The sequence below is a fragment of the Schistocerca cancellata genome, chromosome 5 (genome assembly GCF_023864275.1).
Source record: "Schistocerca cancellata isolate TAMUIC-IGC-003103 chromosome 5, iqSchCanc2.1, whole genome shotgun sequence".
Lineage (NCBI taxonomy): Eukaryota > Metazoa > Arthropoda > Insecta > Orthoptera > Acrididae > Schistocerca > Schistocerca cancellata.
The window spans coordinates 97567635-97588021 of record NC_064630.1 but is presented as its reverse complement, the minus strand read 5'-3'; positions in this window follow the sequence as shown (position 1 = coordinate 97588021).

Genomic DNA, 20387 nt, shown 5'->3' with positions numbered 1-20387 from the left:
ACACCAGGAGGAGAGTTTGCTGATCAGTGGTAGGCAGCGCGCAAGTGAGGCCAACACTTCTAGCAGACTTTCTTCTATCAACTGGGATTCAGACCAGAAGCATATAGGCTGAATATCACTGATACCTTAGAACACAATTTGTAGCTTACAAGGGAACCTCCCCATCGCACTCCCCTCAGATTTAGTTATAAGTAGGCACAGTGGATAGGCCTTGAAAAACTGAACACAGATCAATCGAGAAAACAATAAGAAGTTGTGTGGAAGTATGAAAAAAATAAGCAAAATATACAAACTGAGTAGTCTATGCACAAGATATGGAATATCAAGGAGAATATGAACTCACGAGCGCCGTGGTCCCGTGGTTAGCGTGAGCAGCTGCCGTACGAGAGGTCCTTGATTCAAGTCTTCCCTCGAGTGAAAAATTTAACTTTTTGTTTTCAGACAGTTATCATCTGTCCGTCCGTCCGTCCGATGCGATCACTTTTTTGGGAGTGATTATCACATCCACAAGAAAACCTAAATCGGGCAAGGTATAAGAATCTTTTTACCCATTCGCCAAGTGCACAAGTTAGGCGGGTCGACAACATATGCCGTCGCCAGTGTCGTATAGAATATATCAGACGTGTTTTCCTGTGGAGGAATCGGTTGACCTATGACCTTGCGATCAAACTTTTTCGGTTCCCATTGGATAGGCACGTCCTTTCGTCTAGTAATCGCACGTTTTAGCGGTGCGGTCGCAAAACTCAGACACTAAACTTATTACAGTGAACAGAGACGTCAATGAACGAACGGACAGATAATAATTGTCTGAAAATAAAAAATTAAACTTGTCACTCGAGGGAAGACTTGAACCAAGGACCTTCCGTTCCGGAGCTGCTCACGCCAACCACGGGACCACGGCGCTCCTGAACACATGTTGTCCTTGATGTTGCTTATCTTGCTTATGGACTACTCAGTTTGTATATTTTGTTTGTTCTTTCATTCTTCCACACAACTTCTTCCTGTTTTCTCCATTGATCTGCGTTCAGTTTTTCAAGGCCTATCCATTGTGCCAACTTATAACTAAATCTGAGGGGGGTGCGATGGGGAGGTTCCCTTGTTAGTAGAAGACAGCACTGCCAAACAGAGCGCAAAAGACGCTCACCTTTCACTCAACGACAGACAGACAAGGACAGCGCACAGTCTCAATGTTAAAGTGGCATGAAGACCTCTTGCCAAAAGTAGCAGACCAGCGCAATGCCGACCCCTATCGCTCTCCCGTTCCCCGGTAAACACTGAGGTGACAGACGTCACGGATACCTCCCAATATCGTGTCGGCCCTCCTTCTGCCAGGTGCAATGCACCAACTCGATGTGGCCTGGACGCAACAAGTGGCTGGTAGTCCCCTGCACAGGTATTAAGCGACACTGCCTGTATAGTCGTCCGTAATTGGGAACGTGTTGCCGGCGCAAGATTTTGGACACTAACTCACCACTTGATTATGTCCAAAAAAATGTTCAGTGGGATTCATATGGGCCATCTGGGTGGCCAAATCATTCTCTCGAATTATCCAGAATGTTCTTCAAACTAATCGCGATAAACTGTGCGCCAATGACATAGAGCATTTGGGAACATTAAACCCGTAAGTCGCGGAAAATAATTTCCAAGTAGCCGAACATAACCACTTTCCAATCAATGATCGGTTGGGTTGGACCAGAGGACCCAGTTCACTCCACGTAAACACAGCCCACACCATTATGGAGCCACCACCATGTTGCACAGTGACTTGTTGACAACTTGGGTCCATGACTTCATGGGGTTTGCGCCACACTCGAACACTACCATCAGCTCTTAACAACTGAAGCTAGGACTCATCTGACCTGGCCACGGTTTTCCAGTCGTCTGAGGTCCTACCGATATGGTCATGAGCTCTGGAGAGGCGCTGCAGGCGATGTCGTGCTGTTAGCAAAGGTAGTCGAGTCGTTTCTTGTGCTACCATAGCCCATTAATCATCCGTCGGGCGCTATTGGCCTGACATTGTCGATCGTTTGTTGGTCCACATGCTATGGTGCTAGAAGACATAATTTTGCATGGACGTACTGCCCTCCAAATCTTTGAGCACAGTACAGTCACGGTTCAAGTAATTGTTCCATTTTTCTCCTCCACCAAGCAGATCTACATCTGTTCATCGGTGCTTTCAGCCTTGACACCATTTTTACTGACGAAATTGCGCGACAAAACCGAATAGCGCACGTGGAGGAGGGATTGGAACGAGAGGATATTCGGCGAATGGATTGGCCTGCTCGTTCCTCCGACGTAACACACTGACTGCCATGATGAAATTTGGACCATGCGTTGCTATGCCGCACTGAAATCACGAATTTGGCTTCTGAATCCAAATTGATTTTTTGTATCAGATGTCTTCTTTTGAACATGTAGAATTAAGTTACTTGATAAAATGTCAGTTTATGACTGATCTGGACTGATAACAGGCGTGAGCCGTGTATGGCTCACGTGGCCCGATAACAACATATTATAATCTGTGGCCACATGAGCCACATGTTGCTCACATGATTTAAAACCGCAATAGGTATAAAAAGTCGTTTTTCAAGAAATGATTCAAGCATTTAGTTTATTTGATTATATTAGCTAAATATAATACTGTATTATTTACAATTTTTTTTACTTGTTCTGTCAATAATGTTCATGAATAAAGATCTTAGAATATTCTACTTCTTCAACACAGCATTGTGAATGTCACTAAAACACTCATTGCACATAAAACTGACACACTTATTGCATTTAGTACTCACCCTCTTCACTTTTTAGAAGCATCCTTTGTTTCTTGTGTTCTTCGCAGGCGCTTATAACATTCCGAACCTCATTGCATTTAGTACTCACCCTCTTCACTTTTTAGAAGCATCCTTTGTTTCTTGTGTTCTTCGCAGGCGCTTATAACATTCCGAACCTCATCTTTGACTGCTCTGCATTGGTCCCTCTACTGACACAAGGCGATGGTTGTTATCTCCGTGGAACGGTTGTAGTATTGCTCATGGTTGTGGATCTATGGCATACAATAGAAGTGGAGTCAAACGCTCTCTGAAAGGAATTATTTGTATGTGATGCTTGGATCCTTTGCGTGCCAAGTCTTACAGCACTTGAGCATTTACAACAGATATTCCAAAAAGGATTTCAAAAACGATCTTTGTGTACCATTTAACCGTGCGCCAAAGTGTCGTTGAGTATGAGCTCATCTGCTTGGATACATCAATAAAAAACTAGTCCTTGACTGTTTTGGGTTTCAATACTTCTACGCCAGTTTTACGTTTAACTGGCACCATATCATCGTGATGTTAATGTGTATCTGTGACGGTTCCAGTTAGGAATCACCATGGCTACCAGCTGCCAAAATACTGAGTGCTACGAACATGAGAGTGTTCAGTGGAGCCACCACTTTTAAACCCATAGTTGAAACGCATTATCTGAGAGCCTACGAGGCTCACGAGGCCTCTAAACATAACTCAGCATGTGAGCCAGTTATGGTTCACGCGGCCCACAGTGCAATGTATACGTGAACCAAATATGGCTCACGTGGCGTCACAACCCATATAACTGTGAGCTAACATTGGCTCACGTGTCAGTCAATGTGTTAAATCCCTTCGAGCACGTGTGCGATGTGTTGGGGAGCCATATTGCAACACTTCCACAGATAGCATGGGAGCACGCTGCAGAGCCTGTATTGCCGTCCTTTGTGATAACGCATCCTATCAAGTATTTGTGGTGTCCAGGTGAACGTCACAAATCGCAGTGTTTTTAGTGTAATTATTGTCTTGCTGTTTTTATTTTTTGTTGAGTTTTTTATTTTTATCAGTATGGACTGAAGCGTGGTTCGTTGGTCGGTTTGGGGGAGGGGACCAAATAGCGAGGTCATTGGTCCCATCGGATTAGGCAAGCATGGGGAAAGAAATCGGCCGTGCCATTTCAAAGGAACCATCCCGGTATTAGCCTGAAGCGATTTAGGGAAATCACAGAGAACATATATCAGGATGACCGGACACGGGTTTGAACCGTCGTCCTCCCGAATGCGAGTCTAGCGTGCTAATCATTGCGGCCAACCAACATGGTCTGCAGCATGAACTAAATGGAAATGTGACATTTTGAAAGAAGCCAATTTTAAATATGATATTTTATAAGAATTCAATGTTTGCTTATATATAGAGATGCCTGCGCAACAAACTTGCCTGTTTCCGCCTACAATGGCATATTCAAGTGAATCTAGGGTAGTATATCTTATTTACGTTCCACTGACGTTCAATAACTTCCTCTTTATAAACGACATTTTTCTTACGGTCAGCTGGAGCTGACGGTCATATGGCATCCAGGGGCCAAAGTGATCTGTCTACTATGAAATAATATCATTATAAACACGTAGTTTTTGCAGTCTGAAATTTTTAGTGATAATTATTTGACAGCTCTTTCATAGTTGTCATCCATAGATGCTGCATGTCCACAGATTTTTTATCTTTTGGAGTCAGGGTTGTTGTGTACTTTGCATTACATATTATTTGTTTAAAAGTGTTTTTATAAGTGTTAGTGTTATTTAATACATTCATCCTTTACCATGGTCGAAAATTTCATTAGAATTTTCTAAGTAGAGCTTCTCTTTCAGGTCGGATTGTTCACAGAGTAAGTCGTTCCGGAAATTTCTTGTATGTGTATATACCTCTAATTCTTCGAATATATTCGTAGTATGTCCTTTCGATATTTTGTCTAAAACTTGTACAGTGGTTTCAATATGTTCTGATATGTAGTTTGCATTTTTAAGGTGTAGGTAGAAAGTTGACTGATTACGTTCACATGCTCTCGTATATTCTTCGAATCTAACGTCGACGTTTCTTCCGATCTGTGTGATGTAGAATTTCGTTCATTTTGCACAAGAAATTATGTAGACTCCTGAGTTCGAAAATTCTGAGATTTTTGCTTTTCCCGATAGAACTGATGTTTTCAAATTACTTGTGTGCAAAATGTTAATTTAATTACTTTTTAAATAGTTCGTTCATTTTGTTCGTTATTTGGCCCAGTCGATCTGTTGGCATGTACGATATTTGTGTTTTAGTTGTAGGTTCTTTTTTCAGTGTTATGACCTTATGCATGGTTTGTATTTCAGGTTTTATTTGTTGGTTGCACAATTTGAGCACTACTTATGGGTGGAAATTATTATTCTGTACTATGTATTATTATGCTGCAGTTTCTTTTTGCATGTTGCTAAAGGGGGAAATCTGCAATTCATTTGAAAAAAGGATCATATTTAAGCTCATTTAGATGACAAAAATTTTTTTAATGATGATCTCTAGTGGTTGCTTTTCTATACAAAGGTTGTAACAGATTTAAATGCAGATAATTCTGTTGGTGACTAAAGACGGTGTACTCAACAACATTACATCAGTAGTACATTATTTGCAAGCTAATAATTATTGTTACAATTTGTTGGTTAGTACCCCCAAGTATGTAAGGCATTTATGCTTATTTAGGCCCTACATTTATTTAAGCTTATTCTCTCTTTGGCAGCAGGTCAGTCGCTGAAGTGTGAACACGTGGAGGCAAAATTGTTAGTCTATCCTGTCACGAGTAATCTACTTAGTGGTGCAGCTACGACTATGCAGAAAACATCAGGTGGTAAAGATTGTGACATATTTGTGAGAAGACTGTTAGATGCGAAGAATAAACAACCAACACATTGTTGTGTGTACATATTAATGTAATAAATATAAAAATATCTTTAGTTATACCAGTTATTCCCTGTATTTCAAATGTGTATCTGTTGTTTATTTTACTTACTTTCAGGTCAAGAAAATTTATACAGTATGTTTTCAGTTTTTATGGTGAGATTTATTTTTTGACGTAAGTTGTTAAATTTGTAGTGTATTTCTTGGGTGTCGGCATTATTGCAGTACATTAACAATAGGATATCGTGTACGTATCTGTTATAATATAGAATTTCTCCAGTTAATTGGCTACTAGAACTGAAAATTTTTTTCTTCTAATGTGTTTATGAATATGTCTGCCATGTTGCTGCTATACAGTTGGTAATTTCACCCTATTTACTTAGTGTGTAAAATTTTTTATTAAACTTAAATAATTTTGAGAGTGTGTAAGCTTTAGGGTATCTGCGAATTCATGGGTTGCTATGATAGATACTTTTCTATGTTGAAGAATGTTGTTTTTTTATTGACTCTATTTTCTGCAACTGGTGTTTTGTTGTATAGATTTATAAAATTGAGTGAGGTTAATTTCGCAGTTTGTGGGGTTTGTATGTTTCGATGGTAGGGTGTAAGATACGTAAGTTTCTTGTGGGGTATTGTATGTATATAGGCTACTTAACAAAATATTTAGTTTTTACTTAAAATGTAGGTGGGCCCTTCTACGCAGTTTGTAATTGAATGGACGGGGATTTGTAATTTATGTTTCTTGGATTGGGCATGTAATGTGGGGGTGCATGAATTAATGACATTATATGTCATCTTTTATTGGTCTTTGAAAATTACGGTACAATTTTTTATGGATTTTTGAGTGTGGGCGAATTTCCTTTTGGTAGGATTACTTTGAATTTATGTAATTTCATTATCTTAGAAAAAATTCAGTATAAACACAGTCTGACTGATAACAACTGAACTATATCCATTATCGGATTTCACTGCTATTGCACCTTGAGCAACTAATTTGACATTTACACTTTGATGGCATGGTGTTCTGTCTGTCGGTTGAAAGTGTGTCTGTGTTGCAATTCTGTTTCTATAATTTTAACCACTTCTACCTTAAGTTCATTTCCTTTTCTTACAGAGAGGTTAGCCATATCGATGGCAACTATTGTTGTTCCTATTAGCTGTTTAATGAATGTATTGTGTAACTGTGGTATCAGATTACATTTGTCTTAGTTGCATTATTGTTTCTGAATAAAAGTGTCATTTCTGTTCGTCTCATTACTTATTTCCTTCAGTTGCCTTCTCCGCTATACTGCAGCAGTTCTCTCTATATGTGGTTTCAGTTTATCGAGCTATGTTACTTGGATGTGATACATCGTGCGAAAGTTACTTTCATCCTTAAGTTTCGCGCATCGGTGTAGTTTTTTGGCACGGAATGCCGGTATCGTTTTAACTCGTGAGAAGTGGTTAGAAAAAACGACGATTCAAGTGTAAGTGATCACTATTCCTGAGTAGTGCCACTGCACTCAAAGGACCTGACCAATGGACTGTGAACACAACGTTAGCAATCCTTGGTTAGCTATTGGCTCTTTGCAATACTATTAGCGATTACCGCAAAAAAAAATCGAAGAACAATATTTTGACGGTCTGAAGGCGACAGTATTACATCGAAACATACACGAAACACCGAACTATTACTAATACTCCCGTTTCTTCAGGTTCCGTCTTCTGGTTTCCCTCAGGATTTGCGAACGAATCAACAGTTTTCCGAGATGCAAACAACTCTCGAACTATTTTGAATTTTTAGCCCTGTTGGGTGAATGGGTGCTGTGGCTGTAGTATAATCACGTTGCTTTTCGCCATATTCGTTCAGCATCAGCATCAACATTCTCTCTTCGGTGATGTTGGCTGATCGATACAACTCTGAATACGGCAAACTAACGATCATGTAAATTCCTGTGACACGGTGGAACATCTGAATATCTTGTACATCGGAAGCTTACCCGAGTGACGCACTATGATTGTCTTTAGGGCAAAAACCTTCTCCCAACCAATCCTCCTAAGGCTGCTTTAAAAGGTTGTGCCTTATCTCGCATGTAGCTTTGTGACACTGTGCAGTTCTGAGATTACGGAATCTGTCTGGGCATCAGTGTTTGCCGCCTGATTAAATTCCTGATTGTAAATACACAGTGGTTTCCTTTTTTGTATATACATATGCTAGCACCATAAATCTATAATCTACCGTCAATACAATGACGTTTCAGGGGCTACAAGCACGGACAAACGCTAAGGAAGGTAAGTGTTGAATACTTCCGTGTCATCTTAGTCAGCAAGCCCCTTGCCCCCCCCCCCCTCTCCCCGTCCACACCTCACAACCCCAGAAATGATGGGAGGATGGTTGGAGAATTTGCACAGTACAGTGAAACAAAATGGCCGCAAATGAGTACGGATACGGTCCTGTCAGAAAGGTCGCAGTTCGTAGTAATAGACGGCAAATCATCGAGTAAAACTGAAGTGATATCAGGTGTTCCCAGGGAAGCGTCCTGGGACCTCTGCTGTTCCTGATCTATATAAATGACCTGGGTAACAATCTGAGCAGTTCTCTTAGGTTGTTCGCAGATGATGCTGTAATTTACCGTCTAGTAAGGTCATCCGAAGACCAGTATCAGTTGCAAAGCGATTTAGAAAATATTGCTGTATGGTGTGGCAGGTGGCAGCTGACGCTAAATAACGAAAAGTGTGAGGTGATCCACATGAGTTCCAAAAGAAATACGTTGGAATTCTGTTACTCGATAAATAGTACAATTCTCAATGCTGTCAATTCAACTAAGTACCTGGGTGTTAAAATTACGAACAACTTCAGTTGGAAAGACCACATAGATAATATTGTGGGGAAGGTGGAACAAAGATTGCGTTTCATTGGCAGGACACTTAGAAGATGCAACAAGTCCACTAAAGAGACAGCTTACACTACACTCGTTCGTCCTCTGTTAGAATATTGCTGCGCGGTGTGGGATCCTTACCATGTGGGATTGACGGAACCATCGAAAGGGTGCAAAAAAGGGCAGCTCGGTTTGTATTATCACTTAATAGGGGAGAGAGTGTGGCAGATATGATACGCGAGTTGGGATGAAAGTCATTAAAGCAAAGACGTTTTTCGTCGGGGCGAGATCTATTTACGAAATTTCAGTCACCAACTTTCTCTTCCGAATGCGAAAATATTTTGTTGAGCCCCACCTACATAGGTAGGAATGATCATCAAAATAAAATAAGAGAAATGGGAGCTCGAACAGAAAGGTTTAGGTGTTCGTTTTTCACGCGCGCTGTTCGGGAGTGGAATGGTAGAGAGATAGTATGGTTGTGGTTCGATGAACCCTCTGCCAAGCACTTAAATGTGAATTGCAGAGTAATCATGTAGATGTAGATGTAGATGTAGATGTAGATGTAGATGTCACACTTGACTCTCAGTCCTTTCTGTTGCTTTGTATGATTTTCCTGTGTCTTATCATTCTATTGCTTGTTTTCAACGACTGGCTGGTTGCCATTTCGTTAGGGATAATGAGAAGTGGCATTTAACAAGCAGAAGAATAAAGTAATACATGTCAGTTGTCTACACTTATTCCTTGCACTTTAAATACGAATGTTTCTGTTGACAGGCACTGGTAAATCTGTGATGGATCACACGCCAAAGGTACCAACCGCAGTCGGAATGCTGTGCAGCCGCTAATTCCTCAAGCCCTAGTGAGAAACTAAGACGTATCGTCCGCAGCTTTCTGCTTAATTGATTCTTTCGCCACGACATCATATTAACATCATCATATTAACAAGCCGTCCCGTCTTAAAAGAACCTGTTTATATTCATTCGGAATGAGGCAACTTCTGTTTATAGGTTACGGAAATAAGAAACATTCCCATTCAGACGCCCATTTTTACTTCAGAACGTTGCTGCACCAAGTAATGGAGCGTCTGCACAACGCAAAACGTATCAAATGTATGAAAATTAATTCACTTCGCTTCCAACGGTCGTAGTGAGTGGTCATTTAAATTAATATCACTCACGGAAGACAGGTAGGAACGTATAAATCGATCGAGATGACGGAATCGTGACGAGCTGACCTGGTCCCTATCGAATGATATTCTGAGCGTTGACCGCAAAAGTAATTTTAATTCCCAGTAATTATATAGCGCCATATAATGATAGGGTTATCTCCTCCTGACGATGATTTGAAAGTTCTTCTACAAATCGGATATCCTCAAAGTTGTTGTGGAAGTCGTGAACAACGCGGCCTAGGATATTAGAGAATGCTGAAGTGTCTAATTCAGGCCTTCTATTCGGCTCGAAAGCAGAGGCCCACTATGGATTGCTGGAATACTGTGACGTATTACGAGCATCGGAATTCTACTAGTAGGCTACTTTTTTCTTCTTATCTGCTACTTATAGGAAGGAAAGAATTACGACCTTTCAACGCAGGCGACAAGCATTGTTTCCTCTGACGTGGGCAATAATGTGGGATTGTCCCTTGAGTATATTCACCAAATGCTCATGATAGTTCTTCGCATCACTTGCTGCAGTTTCTGTAGGACTTATGTACCTAGTGCGTATTGATAGTTGGTGAACATCGCCCCTTTTGCTTTGATCTAACCAGGGAGATGCAGAAGATACCTTTGCAGCAGCAAAAGCGTAGATTACTGGCTCTAGTTCATTCTCAGTGCTAGATAGCACTTGAGGCTTGTTGATAAGGGTGCAGGTGTTTTACGCTGGTTTCTCCCTTATACTACTCTCATGTACTGAGCAGTTTTATAAACGATAAATAACGAGGTTAAGCAGAAAAAGGACATAAGCAGTCACGAGCGCTAGAGATTGTAAAGTATGTATGTAGAACTGTCAACGGATCTTAGCCAAGGCTCGACATACGTTACGTACCAAGAATAATGGAGATGTAACCCTTGTGAGCAATTTCTGGTTAAGCCAACTCACAAGGACAGTTACAAATTTAAAAATTACATGGTCGCCACCAGCTCAAGACCTTCCCAACAATTAAGAAAAGACCGAACTGGAAATTATCAGTTCAATTAAATTAAGAATTTAACTGTAAGAATGCAATTTTTTAAAGACACTAACAAGATGAACAGGATTGTATGTCGTATATAAATGAGCTTGTTTAATTAAATTGATGTTTCCTCCAATTTTTGTTCATCACAAGCAAGCAGGTTAACTTAAAAAAAATCAGGGAATAGAAAATTAATTTGAAAACTGGCATCAATGAGAAAGATAAAGGACGCAGAGTTTATCTTCTACGTTGCCCATTTATTTCATTATTGAATTTGATGCACATCCTATGAATACACATGACTGGTGCCTGAATGAAAAATTTAACCAAATAATTCGCTAAAAAATGGTAGAATAGCGCAGTTAGAAAAGGAAAAACACACAAAAGGGATGTGGAGCACAATAATTCAATCATTCCTTCTACATACCCAAGACAGAAATAGTTGAGAGAGATACCTGTCACCATTATGCACATGCAGTTGCTTGGAAAGAAGTTTATCCGATTCGCAAGGTTTGTATAGCAGATATACGACATGGAATCCACGCTTGCCGCTTACGAACGGCCGAACTTCAGCACCTGGTAAACTTGATTACGAGTTAACTGTTCAGTAATGAAACCAGGCACAAATCTAAGAAATTTTAATGGTGCAATAGCAGAATGATTTTGCCGTCACGAAATAAAATTAACTCAGCAAGGCAGAAACCCTCTCTAGGAGCTACGAACTTTACTCACCAACCAAGCTGCAGAGTGTCGTTTCTCCACAGAGCGTCGCCTAACTACCGGTGCAACGGAAGCTACCAGAGGGGTAGGCTTCCGCCACCAACCTGACAGACAAACCAACCTCAGACTAAAAGGGGTGAACCTCTCTGTCCAGGTACTGGGATCCTAAGATGGTCATCCTGTGCTACCCTCCAAACGAGAAGCAAACATCAACTGCTCCTAGCAGAACACAACCAACTCAGCGTCCCCCACAAAATAAACCCGAAACCACTCGTAAAAACACTCATTCAGTCACATTCACGCTCACATAGGGTATAGTGAAGGGAAAAACGTAATAAATACAGGACATGATTTCCTATGGAACACAAAAAATAATCAAACATAATACCATTTAATAAGCCTTAGATTGATTGCTCAGTGCCGGCCGGAGTGGCCGAGCGGTTCTAGGCGCTACATGTCTGGAACCGCGTGACCGCTACGGTCGCAGGTTCGAATCCTGCCTCGGGCATGGATGTGTGTGATGTCCTTAGGTTAGTTAGGTTTAAGTAGTTCTAGGTGACTGATGAACTTAGGAGTTAAGTCGCATAGTGCTCAGAGCCATTTAAACCTTTTTTTTTTTTTTTTTTTTTTTTTGAGTCTTTCTGGGCTAGTTAATAAATTAAACCGCAATCAGGCCAGGCGGTGGACAGAATAGAATGCACAGAAGCCAGAGAGCCAGAGAGACAAGCGTCTATGAAACGACTCGGCAGAGACAATTTGGCTCTAAGCACTATGGGACTTAACTTCTGAGGTCATCTGTCCCCTAGAACTTAGAACTACTTAAATCTAACTAGCCTAAGGACATCACACACATCCATGCCCGAGGCACTCCACAGAGACATTTCTAGATGTATGTATATTTTTGTTAATCTTAGGTATGTAAGAGGCTAGCCTATACAGCCAATAGCCTTAGAGATGAATGTATATTAATTTCCAGCTTAGTATATAAGTGACTGGACTAGGCACCCACGAGCACAAGTGCAATATGTATGCGAGTGAAGTTCATGTGAGTTAGGAAAACGGCCAAAGGCAACCATGACCGCCAGTGTAGGAGACATTTTTTGGTGTTGTTGTGAAACTCAATGTACTGGGCAGCCACGAGCGTCAGTGTAGAGCAGTAAATTTTCATGTACATACGCGTAAGCTTATCCTGTACAGACATTCTACACTGTCAAATCACATTTATGTGACTACACGTCAAGTCCCTGAATAACCACCTTTTGCAGTGCGGGATGAGACCCTTTATGGTTTTGGGAGGTACCGACAGCGAGGCAGAGCCGTACCGACTTTAGTGCCTTGGCCAACTGCGCTAGGTCTCTCGGTTGCGGATCCGTGGCGCGGACAGCCCGATCCGCGTGGTTCCACAGACTCTCAGTTAGGTTAACATTTGGGGAGATAGGTGGCCAGGGCAGTACTGTAAACTCATCCTCCTGTTCTTCGAATCACGCAAGTATGCTGCGAGCTGTGTGGCAAGTTACACTGTCTTGGTGGTTGATACCATAGCATCGAGCCGGCCGGGGTGGCAGAGCGGTTCTAGGCGCTTCAGTCTGGAGCCGCAGGACCGCTACGGTCGCAGGTTCGAATCCTGCCTCGGGCATGGATGTACGTGATGTCCTTAGGTTAGTTAGGTTGCAACTAACCTGTTACTATGGGTTATACCTTATTATTTGTAATGGAAATACTTATTGCTTATGAAATTAACGTGAGAAGAGTAGGGTCGCCACCGACTCTAACCATACAACTAATCAAAGATTTGGTCGAGTCGGAAAATAAATTAATTTGATCGCAGACCAAAAACTCACAAAAATGCATACGTTGTGATGACGCTCATAGGGGATACGATGTAATTAATAGTGTTCCCCGTGCACTGTCCACGACAAACAAACATTTAAAATAAAATAGCACATGCAAGAACACTGTGCAGAAGATCAGCTCCCAGCAACACACCTGAAAATAAGACTTAATCTAAAGCATTTGTTATAAAATACAAGGGGAGATTAATTACTGGACCTGTGCATAAGGAAACACATTGGATGTGCTAACGGGAAAGCTACGAGGTGAGTGGCTTAGGTGCAAAAACGTAATCTCGGAACACAAGAGAAAATTGTAGATAAAATCATTTATTCCTAAGATAAAGATGTGAGGCATGTACACGATTCCTGATAACACGTGGTTTGTGGAGACACAATTTCTAGGTGTAGTGCCCAAATTCCAACAATATCACATCACACAATCATGTTAACATTATCTAAAACAAACATGCGATCGGACAGTTAGTGATGCCGGTAGCCCAACAGCTATAATGTCCTACCACGTGGTTGGATCCCCACGGACGAAAGACACATAAAGCAAGGAAAATTTACGAGAAGGCAAAGCTCTAAATATTTAGAAAGGTGAAAGCTTATGCAGGTACAGCTGAAGGCAAACAGACATTCATAGAGAAGCGAGTGCTCACTTCTCATCGACACCTTTGTGTGGCGCTCTTCCGGCGGATCCAAGTCTGCTACAGAAATTTGCTAAAAGAAAAATCTGCCAAAGTTTTGCATTCCTTGCTGCGACAAGGCAAAGCAATCTTTCAGAGGTGAAAAGCGAGACCAGAAGCTAACAGCTCTCCCCTCGCCAAGTAACAACGCGCCACGCGGTCAGTCTAACTCACCCTTCTTCGACTGGAGCACAGCTGTGGACGCTTCCCGTACCGGCGGCAGACTGCCTCCCGCTTCTCCAGCCTCTTCCACGCTCCGCGTGGCCCGGAAAACCCAAAGATGCCATTTCCGCCACCAACCTAACGCAGGTGGATTTCTCACAAGTAGCGAAAACCTCTTTGCCTACTTGACCACTACGCGAGTTGGCTACTCTGTACAACTGCTGCTGAATCTGTACGACTATCGCAGACTTTCTGCAGCAGACTACGCCACCGTCTAGCAACGTGACACACAACCACATTCATTCAGTCACGCCACTATGAGAGTAAAGAGAAAAGAGAAACAAGGAAAAGAAAGAGAAATGGTAATGAAAATGGGCTACCGGACTAATGAAGGGTGGCTACAGGACCCTTTCAAGGTTTAAGTAGTTCTAAGCTCTAGGGGACTGATGATCTCAGATGTTAAGTCCCATAGTGCTCAGAGCCATTTGAACCATTTTGAACCATAGTACCGAAGAGAAACAAACTGCATGTAGAGGTGGACGTGGTCCCCAAGGATAAATGCATACTTGTTTTGATCCATTGCGCCTTTCAGAGCGACCAGATCACCTAGGGAATGCCACGAAAACATTCCACACACCATAGCGCTCCGGACTGGATCCTTTCGAAGATTGTTACAGGGTGTTCGCTTTCATACGTCTTACGCCAGTGGAGTATAAAACGTGATTCATCTGAGGACGTCATCTGTCGCTACTCAGTGGATGTTCAGTTAAGCTACTGCCGTGCATGTTCATGCCTTCATCACCAACGAACGGCAGCAGGTACGAGTGCACCAACAGGGCGCTTACCGTGGAGGCCAATATGAAGCAACATTCGCCGAGCGGTCGTTGAGGAGACGCTGGTGGCAGCCCCTTGGTTCATCCGCTCAGTCAGTTACTCAACAGTTGTACGACTGTTCTCCCGTACCCCCCTCCGCAGCTGTCGTTTAACCCTGTCATCTACGGCCTGTGGTGCGCCACTGTTTCCTCGGCGACGCTGTTGGATAGCGCCATTTTGCCATGCACGGTATACAGGGTTATTACTGTTGTGTCTAGACAAGACAGCCTAGACACAATGAGAGGAAGCCGAAAGGCACGCGCTTAAACTCACGCAGGCTGGCGTGAGGTCTGAAACAGGATACGTAATGAATGCTATAAAGAAAAGTACGTAGCTTCTGGAATACTTAACTTTAATCCACATTTGTAGAACGTCGCTCTTGATGATACATTAATAGAATCTCAATATCTGTACTGGTAATGGCGCCTTGCTAGGTCGTAGCAACTGTAGCTGAAGGCTATGCTAACTATCGTCTCGGCAAATGAGAGCGTAGTTGTCAGGGAACCGTTCCTTGCAAAGTCGGCTGTACAACTGGGGCTGAGTGCTATGATCTCTCTCTAGACCTGCCGTGTGGCGACGCTCGGTCTGCAATTACTGACAGTGGCGACACGCGGGTCCGTCGTATACTAGCGGACCGCGGCCGATTTAAAAGCTACCACCTAGCAAGTGTGGTGTCTGGCGGTGACACCACATTTACAAATGAATGAAGCGATTTCACAGCTCTACAATAACTTTATTGTTTCAGATATTTTCACAATGCTTTGCACACACATACAGAAACTCAAAAAGTTTTTTTAGGCATTCACAAATGTTCGATATGTGCCACTTTAGTGATTCGGCAGACATCAAGCCGATAATCAAGTTCCTCCCACACTCGGCGCAGCATGTCCCCATCGATGAGTTCGAAAGCATCGTTGATGCGAGCTCGCAATTCTGGCACGTTTCTTGGTAGAGGAGGTTTAAACGCTGAATCTTTCACATAACCCCACAGAAAGAAATCGCATGGGGTTAAGTCCGGAGAGCGTGGAGGTCATGACATGAATTGCTGATCGTGATCTCCACCACGACCGATCCATCGGTTTTCCAATCTCCTGTTTAAGAAATGCCGAACATCATGATGGAAGTGCGGTGGAGCACCATCCTGTTGAAAGATGAAGTCGGCGCTGTCGGCGCTGTCGGTCTCCAGTTGTGGCATGAGCCAATTTTCCAGCATGTCCAGATACACGTGTCCTGTAACGTTTTTTTCGCAGAAGAAAAAGAGGCCGTAAACTTTAAACCGTGAGATTGCACAAAACACGTTAACTTTTGGTGAATTGCGAATTTGCTGCACGAATGCGTGAGGATTCTCTACCGCCCAGATTCGCACATTGATCACTTCACCATTAAGAAAAAATGTTGCTTCATCACTGAAAAGAAGTTTCGCACTGAACGCATCCTCTTCCATGAGCTGTTGCAACCGCGCCGAAAATTCAAAGCGTTTGACTTTGTCATCGGGTGTCAGGGCTTGTAGCAATTGTAAACGGTAAGGCTTCTGCTTTAGCCTTTTCCGTAAGATTTTAACCACGGCCCTTACGAAAATGCTTCCACCCTTGGCCCGAAAGCTATGACCATGCCTTTTAGGACGTCAGACAAAACACTCTGTTTCCACATTACGACAAGGACTTCACTGTTTTCCGCGTCCCCTCATACACTTTTATACCCTCCACTGCTGGTACTGCCACCTGCGGTCTGTGACTGCTTATTGCACTTTCACGACGAACATAGGTGGTGCACATTACCGTGACTGGACCGTGTAGTAAGACACTATAACGTAAACAACGAACAATTTTTCACTGCTCTTGGAAAAAAGAGGTTTATGATTTTGTCGATGATAGGCAGACAGATCATGTCAATAATATTAATAACAGTATTAAGAAGGAAACGCATTCCAGTAATCGTCCGTGTAGTCCAACCATAGACATGCTACTCACCACAAAGCTGTAGAAAGAACATAGCTGTCGTGAAAAGAGAGAATCCTTGAAGTAATAGGGGGTATCTTCTAACATTCTGCGTGGTGTCTCTTTTTCTATATCGTGTCTCCCACCACTTCGCGCAACGACGCTCTGAGCGTGTTTTTTAGGGAATTGACTAGTTTGAACCTGGGACCTGTTTCTGGTAAGGGGACGCCAGATCATACATGACATGTAGAGTTCAGAAGAGTTCAGTGAGACTAGCGACGATATAACCAAATACTTAATGATTTCAGCGTCAGCTCCACTGCACTCCCTGTAAAAGAATCTTAATACTAACTAAATTTAGTGGAAGGGGTTCAAGGATTTCCTATTTTTAGTTAGCTAGTAAAATAACATCGAAAAAGCAGTTAAGTTTACCATTGGAAATTTTATTCTACTCACAAAACATTGTTTATAAATTGCACTATTCATAAAAGGAAATGTTTTAATACAGGATGATAAAAACCAACTGCGTTCAACAAAAATGTGAACGAATATTTCCCGAGTGGGTTTCAAGCTCTACAATGGATCGAAGGATGACCTATACCATATCACATCTATAATCTAGGTTTAAATTAAGTTTCACAAGAAAGAAAACTATCAAAATGGTCTACAGTGACCCTCAGTTATCTTTAATTACTTATCTAACTTGTCTAAATTACAGTGGCTGATGTGGCTTCTCAATAACTATATAACAGAAAAATCATCGCGTTTCAGATTTTTACTTCAAGTGGCAAATGTGAACACCATGAGCTTTAATTGACGATCGACACTAGTATTACGCAAAAAGGGGGTGTAACAGATGAGACTTCTGAGTGAAGCTTTATGCGCTGTTATGCGACATCGTGTGCGTTCATTACCTTGTCGGTGGTCGTCAGGGGGCAGCGGGCAGCACAGCTCCGCTCACCTCGCCGTCTCGGAAGCAACTCTCCCCTAACCTCTCGTTACTACAATTTACCGAAGTTGGTTTAAAAAAACTATCTGGCTGTGTTATCATCTGACCAATCACGGTCTCACTGTTAACCTTAAGCTCCGCCTACAAAAATTGTCTATCCAATGAGAAACGTTATACTTTTCGTGGTGGGGCAATGTTTTTAAAGTTTGCAACGTAACAGAGACGCGAAAAAGTCTCACGCTAAAACTTGCAGCTGGTGTGGTCCTTTTAGTGTTATCGTAAGATCTATACTGTTCTTCTGGAGGGCTCTATCTTTTAACATGGGGGGTGGTCCTGACGTAACAGACATGCGAAAAAGTCTCACGCTAAAACTTGCGGTTGGGGTGGCCCTTTTTGTGTTATCGTAAGATCTATACTGTTCTTCTGAAGGGCTCTATCTTTTAACATGGGCTGGGGGGTGGTCCTAGCGGTTAGCTGGCGACGTGGGTGTCCGTCCCTTATCGTAGGGCCTTCCAGCTTAACACGGTTCTGCTCTCGGCTTCTGTTCTGGTTTCTCCCCTTGGAACTGCGTCTGTCTCACGGTGGAAATGTATGACATGCATTTAGGCATTCTTGTGTTAGTCTGTGGTATTCCATTTGCTCACTCGTTACTCGTATTACTTTGGTTAATTTAATGTCACGATTGATTCGGAGATATGTGACATACTACTGGATTTGCTTATCATGTCAGGGTTTTCATTGAAGGTGTTGGATTTGCCTGACACCTTACAGTCTCAAGTTGGTTTTTGGGATATTTCGCACAGAGTATCAACTCCAAACATCTTCCGAATTTGAAGCAATTCTCACTTAGCACGTATTTCAACCACTTAATTCTGAGCGTGTCAACGGACTCGTAAAGGAGCTCCATCCATGACACGATGAAGTTATATATATATGACACGATATATATATATATATATATATATATATATATATATATATATATATATATATATATATATATATATATATATAAGAAGGTTTAATACTAGAAGGCTGAGTCAGATGTCCACGACAACCACTATTAACCGAAAATTTATGATCCAACTTACATGCAAAGAAAAATTATTAAACGGGTGTTCCAGTAATACAGGATGCTTATAATTAAACTTCCGCTACGTGAGCCAGTGTTGACGTAAAACTATTTACCGCGTGTGTACCCAATTTTATAGGAATGATGTTCAGACTGTGTGTTGCAGGAATAGCTGTGTTAGTAGTGTGTCATGACCGTTAGGCTTTGTTACTGGTTGTGAAGATAACACTACGGAACGTTATAAATTTACCTTTTTTACTGTATTATCTCTTACTTATTATACTTTTTCCCCATATATTCCTTTCCTCGTCGATTCTGCGGAGAACCTCCTTATTCCTTATCTTATCACTCCACCTCATTTTCAACATCCTTCTATAGTACCATATCTGAAATGCATCGATTCTCTTCTGTTCCCGCTCTTCCACAGTCCTATATTTACTGCGGCACAATGCTGGACTCTGAACGTACGTTCTCAGAAACTTTTTCCTCACATTGTGGCGTACATTTGAAACTAGCAGACTTCTCTTGGACAGTAATGCCCTTTCTGCAAGTGATACTCCGCTGTTTATGTCTCTTTGCTCAGTCCGTCATGCATTATTTTGCTGCCTATGTAGTAGAATTCTTTAAATTCATCTACTTCGTGATCGCCAATTTAGATGTTAAGTTTCTCGCAGTTCTCATTTCTACTAGTACTCATCACTTTTGTCTTTCTTCGATTTACTCTCAATCATTAGACTGTTCATTCCATTCAACAGATATTGTAATTTTTCTTCACTTTCACTGAGGGAAACAATGCCATCAGCAAATTTTTTTTTCGACGTGTAGACTGGACAGTAGGGGCGAAAGACTACATCATTGTCTTACAAATTTTTTAATCCGGGCACCTCGTCCTTGGTGTCCCACTCTAATTCTCCCCTCTTGGTTCTTTTTCGTCCCATCATTGCTCTCAAAGGCCGTGTTGCAGCCAACGATTATGCGAACATTTTTGGTGATCATGTGCACCCTCTGATTGTTCTCCAAGAATGATGTCATATTTCAAAACGATAATACACCCATTCACACAGCCAGGACAGTACAATCGTGGTATGAGGAGCATCCAACTGAACTGCAGCGTCGTCCCTGGCCAACGCAGTCCCCGGACTTGAACATCTCGAACCCTGTGGGCGGTATTGGGACGCAGACTCCGGAGCAGATTTCCGCCTCCATTGTCATTACAGGAGTTAGAAGAGGCTCTAGTCGAAGAGTGGCATAACAATCCACTAGGGACTACACAATCACTATATGCCAGTATTCCAAGAAGAATCGCAGCTGTATTACGGACAAATGGGGGTCCATCCCCTTATTAATAAACCATTTCCAAGTAAGTGCAGCCGTTCACATTATTTTGCCTATCCCTTGTATCTCGGCACGCCTCTTGGCCG